Source organism: Anomaloglossus baeobatrachus, chromosome 5 (genome assembly GCF_048569485.1).
Source record: "Anomaloglossus baeobatrachus isolate aAnoBae1 chromosome 5, aAnoBae1.hap1, whole genome shotgun sequence".
NCBI lineage: Eukaryota > Metazoa > Chordata > Amphibia > Anura > Aromobatidae > Anomaloglossus > Anomaloglossus baeobatrachus.
Genome location: NC_134357.1, coordinates 410,515,212 through 410,521,385, shown reverse-complemented (window position 1 = coordinate 410,521,385; position 6,174 = coordinate 410,515,212).

Here is a 6,174-nt window from a genome sequence, read left to right as displayed (position 1 = left end):
TCTCTATACAAGACAATATTCTCATGTATAATGCCTGTAATGTGTGTAAGCAGTGCTCTTTTTGTAAAAAAATATTTGCTGGCATGCATCTCTGAGGCGAAGAGCAGGGGGGGGTTATTGCTGTCAGGCGCCGCCGACCAACATTGGGGAGCGGGGAGGGTGGGGGGTTCCGGTGCCAGTGGAGAGAGTGGACGATCATGTGAGCACAAGTATGAGATTTGCATACTTCTGGCCACATTCTGGTTTGATGTGTCCAGCTTCAGTCAATTCATTTTCATTGAGCATGTCTGTTCAGCACGTGACCATATCTATGTATATCGCATACTTGCCGCTTCATAACCTCCCACTCTCACCGCCGGCACCTGAGAATCCTGACACCTTGCAGAGTGCACACTGTGAGAATTAAGAAGGCTACAGTCACAGAGTGACAGCAGACTCATCACAAATTTGGACAACCTCTTTAATGCTCTTAACAACATAAATAAAAACATAGTAACCCTTAACTTGTCAGACGGCACAAGACTTTATTAAAGAGATTGTCCACTACTTTACCATTAATGACCTTTCCTTGGGATAGGTCACCAATGTCTGACTGGTCGGGGTCTGGCACCTGGCAACCCCGCCAATTCCCTACTCTAGGTGCCTGTGGTGGCCGGAAGTGCTCAGTTCTGGATCTGCTCCGTCACAGTGTAAGCAATGCCCCAAGCTTCATTTAGGCCCATTCATCCACATGCATCCTTCAGTAAGGTCATAGTGATAGCCTATGTGGATGCTATGGGGTCCATTTAAGGCGGACTGCATCCCTTACGTTAATAAGTAGTGAGAATTGTCTGCACAGATTCAATTGACCCAAGAATTGTGGAAAGATGATGGAGGGAAAAAACAAGCTCTGAGCCCTTCAGTTCCATATGATTTTAGTGTCCAGGAGGCAACCAGCACCAAAAGCTTTGAAACGCCATCATCTCTAAAGAGGGGATTGGCTACGAATCTAATATATACTGTATTAGGGACTTCCATCTTTTCCTTGGTGGCAGAAGGATTGGACAGTGGCTGTGAAGACCCCCTTTGTACCCTGCACAGGTATTTTTCAAAAAGTTTTGGGAGAAAATATTTGAAGTGTTTTCGAAACCCTTTCTTTGACATAAGTGGCACATCACAGCTTCTGGTTCAAGTTACCTGAGACAGTTTTCTCCAGACAGTTTTACACTTCTTCTCATTTCTGTAGCAAATATGGTAAATGATTATTATTTTCCAAAGTGGAGAGGAGCCATGAAAATAAACGAAATACCTGTTCTTCTGTGACCATTCCTAACAGACCCCTGCTGCCAGTTTGAAGGACAAGAAAATAAAGATGATTGAAGAAAACAAGGATCCTTTAGGCTCCTTATTAGCGCTTGGAGACACTCGAACATATGCTTAGAGCATAGTTCCCATTTAAAAATCAATACAACTTCACATATTACAGCAGTGCCGAGCAAACAGCTGAGTCAATGAAATGCTGAAATGCTTCATTTTACACCAGGAAAAAAAAAATGAAATCTTGAGACAGCTGAGAAAGATTTTCCACATAGATTTATATGAAATAAAACAAAAGAAGAAAAAAAAAAATAGTAGAAATGTGAATGTCAACAAGCTTGTTGTCTTTTTTCCAATTACAATCAGCAGAATTTCGAATTTAGCTCTGAAGTTTATTTTTTTTCAACAGCCTTCAGCTTGATTTTGAGCCATGATGGATGAACGCTCTTTAGGAAGATCGATCTTGTGCAAGCTTAGATACAGTTGTGCTCAAAAGTTTACATACCCCAGCAGATTTTCTGCTTTCTCGGCCTTTTTTCAGAGAATATGAATGATAACACAAAAACTTTTTTTCCCCTCATGGGTAGTGGTTGGGTGAAGCCATTTATTGTCATACTGTGTTTTCTCTTTTTAAATCATAATGACAACTAAAAACATCCAAATGACCCTGATCAAAAGTTCACATACCCCAGTTCTAAGGCGGGCTTCGCACACTACAATATCGCAGGTGCGATGTCGGTGGGGTCAAATTGAAAGTGACGCACATCCGGCGTCGCAGGCGATATCGTAGTGTGTAAATCCTAGATGATAGATTAATGATCGCAAAAGCGCCGTAATCGTATCATCGGTGCAGCGTCGGCGTAATCCATAATTACGCTGACGCGACGGTCCGATGTTGTTCCTTGCTCCTGCAGCAGCACACATCGCTGTGTGTGAAGTCGCAGGAGCGAGGAACATCTCCTACTGGCGTCACCTCGGCTCCTGTCGGCTATGCGGAAGGAAGAAGGTGGGCGGGATGTTTACATCCCGCTCATCTCCGCCCCTCCGCTCCTATTGGCCGCCTGCCGTGTGACGTCGTAGTGACGCCACACGACCCGCCCCCTTAATAAGGAGGCGGGTCGCCGGCCAGAGCGACGTCGCAGGGCAGGTGAGTGCATGTGAAGCTGCCGTAGCGATAATGTTCGCTACGGCAGCTATCACAATGATATCGCAGCTGCAACGGGGGCGGGGACTATCACGCTCGGCATTGCAGCATCGGCTTGCGATGTCGCAGCATGTAAAGTACCCCTTAGTACCGTGTATTGCCCCCTCTAACATCAATACACAAAAACCAGGAAAGAGATATAAGCACAGCTACAAACAGAGAGTCACTGGAAAATCCAGAGTAATATAAAGCAAGAGAGTTACCACAATTGTATAGAAAAATATGAAAGTTTATTTAATCACAACAGAAAAATTTAAAAACATTAAAACAAGAGGGGACAAAGAGTGTCCCAATCAGGATGAATCAGGCGCAGCAACATAGAAACCTCACAACATGATTGAACTGGTATTAGTAAACAGCAAGGCTAGACAAGTAATGGCCACAATGATAGGGCACAGAAACAAATTTGAACATCAGAGGGTAAGACCAGATGATAGAAATCAAGGACAGCCCATATACTATACCATAAGTAGGAGTAATGGAGGTCATGTGGGTGCGCCAACCCCACGCGTTACGCCACTTTGTGTGGCTTCATCAGGGGAATACAATCATTGCATTGTCGCCTTTTATCATATTTTTCTCTAGGTACTGTGTATTATAGTGTATGGAGAACTGTACTTGTTCTATTTTTGCATTTGAATTTTTCCTGTTCAGATCACAATTGTATATTAGAATGTAATTTGCTATTTATTGTTGCAGAGATTTGTATTATGATTGTTTATTCATATCTCAGTGATCAATTCCGAACCCAGGGCCTATTTCAGGTTTACTCACAATTAGGGGTTAATCCCTACATAAAATCAATTGATGTGCACATCTCTTGGTAAAGCGCTCTGACTGTGGTTTTTTTATGGCCACTTTGAACGCTGTTTGACGCTGATAACTGCCTCTGTACTCTGTATTGAGCTGGGGGCAGGGCTTAGCGCCACTGCGGTCACCTCACCAGATCATGTGGTTTTGTGCTCCACTGTGGAACACATACTGCTCAAATGGTTTCACTTCCTTATTGGGATATGGAGGATTCCTGCCTTACCTCCAACTGGGCATTTTTTCATCTGATTCCTCTCACACCAGTTTGTAATAATCATAGGCTTGTACATATATATATAAAGCTGGCTTTGAATCACTGCTATGTATTCCCCTGATGAAGCCACACAAAGTGGCGTAAAGCTCCATTCTTCTTGGCCTCCAGTTCCTGTAAATTCCTGGGCTTCTTGCGTGAACTCTGCACTTGAGTTCTCACCAGAGTGGCAAAATGACATTGAGGTCAGGAGACTGAGATGTCCACTCCTGAACCTTCACTTTGTTTTGCTGTAGCCAATGACAGGTCAACTTGGCCTTGTGTTTTGGATCGTTGTCATGTTGGAACGTCCAAGTACATCCCATGCGCAGCTTTCAGGCTCATGAGTGCAAATTTGCCTCCAGTATTTGCTGATAACGTTCTGCATTCATCTTTCCTTCAAATTTGACCAAGTTTCCTGTGCCTTTTTAGCTTACACATCCCTACATCATTACCGATCCACCTCAGTACTTTACAGTAGGAATGGTGTTCCTTTCATCATAGACCTTGTTGACACCTCTCCAAATGTAACGTTTATGGTTGTGGCCAAAAAGTTTGATTTTGGTCTCATCACTCCAAATTACCTTATTCCAGAGGTTTGGAGGCTTGTCTCTCTACTGTTTGGCGTATTGAAGGCAAGATACTTTGTGGCATTTGTGCAGTAATGGCTTTATTCTGGTCACTCAATCATGCAGCCCATTTTTCTTCCAGTGCCTCTTTATTGTGCATCTTGAAACAGCCACACCGCTAGTTTTCAGTGAGTCCTGAATTTCAACTGATGTTATTTGTGGTTTTTTCTTTGCATCCTGTACAATTTTTCTGGCAACTTTTGCCAAAATTTTTGTTGGTCTAGCTGATCGTGTTTTGGTTTTCACAGAGCCCGTGATTTTCGAAATCACAGTTTGAACACTGCTGACTGGCATTATCAATTCCTTGGTTATCTTTTTGTATCCATTTCCTGTTTCATACAGTTCAGCTATCTTTTCCCGTAGATCCATTGACAATTCTTTTGCTTTTGCCCATGACTCAAAACCAGAAACATCAGTGGCTGGATGAAAGATGCAAGAGTCTGTCTGGATCCCAGAAACGCACTCAGCTTTTATGCACACACACTGACTACAAGCAAACAGGTCACAGGTGAGGATGTTACTTTTATTAGACATTCAAACCCACTTGTGTCAACCTCTGTGCATGTTATATCAGGCCAAAATCACCAGGGTATGTGAACTTTTGATCAGGGTCATTTGGATGTGTTTGGTTGTCATTATGATTTAAAAAGAGAAAGCACAGACGTTTGATAATAAATGGCTTCACCCAAACACTAACCATGAGGGGAAAAAAGATTTTATTATCCCTCATATTCTATGAAAAAAGGCAAAGAAAGCAAAAAATCTGCATATATGTAATATGTAAACTTTTGAGCACAACTGTAGGTCCCCCAGAGTCTTCTCCGCCGTTATCTTGATAGTATCAAGCCATTAGGTTTGCCGGTCTTCCTCTTTGCCTTGTTCATTATAGTCTTCCGACCATGATGTCCTTCACCAGTGATTGCTCTCTTCTTAGGGTGGTGTCACACACAGCGACGACGACAACGACGTCGCTGCTACGTCACCATTTTCTGTGACGTTGCAGCGACGTCCCGTCGCTGTGTGTGACATCCAGCAACGACCTGGCCCCTGCTATGAGGTCGCCGGTCGTTGCTGAATGTCCAGCTTCATTTTTTCGTCGTCGCTCTGCCGCTGTGACGCACACATCGCTGTGTGTGACAGCGAGAGAGCGACGAAATGAAGCGAGCAGGGAACAGGAGCCGGCGTCTGGCAGCTGCGGTAAGCTGTAACCAGGGTAAACATCGGGTAACCAAGGGAAGACCTTTCCCTGGTTACTCGATATTTACCTTCGTTACCAGCGTCCGCCGCTCTCACGCTGCCTGTGCTGCCGGCTCCCTGCTCTCTGCACATGTAGTTGCAGTACACATCAGGTAATTAACCCGATGTGTACTGTAGCTAGGAGTGCAGGGAGCCAGCGCTAAGCAGTGTGCGCGGCTCCCTGCTCTCTGCACATGTAGCTGCAGTACACATCGGGTAATTAACCCGATGTGTACTGTAGCTAGGAGTGCATGGGAGCCAGCGCTAAGCGGTGTGTGCGGCTCCCTGCTCTCTGCACATGTAGCTGCAGTACACATCGGGTAATTAACCCGATGTGTACTGTAGCTAGGAGTGCAGGGGAGCCAGCGTTAAGCGGTGTGCGCGGCTCCCTGCTCTCTGCACATGTAGCTGCAGTACACATCAGGTAATTAACCCGATGTGTACTGTAGCTAGGAGTGCAGGGAGCCAGCGCTAAGCAGTGTGCGCGGCTCCCTGCTCTCTGCACATGTAGCTGCAGTACACATTGGGTAATTAAGCCAATGTGTACTGTAGCTAGGAGTGCAGGGAGCCAGAGCTAAGCAGTGTGCGCGGCTCCCTGCTTCTGCACATGTAGCACAGCGACGCGTGTCGTTATGATCGCGGCTGCTTCTGCTGTGTTTGACAGCTAAGCAGCGATCAAAGCAGCGACTTACAAGGTCGCTGTTGTGTCACAGAAAATGGTGACGTAACAGCGACGTCGTTGTCGCTGT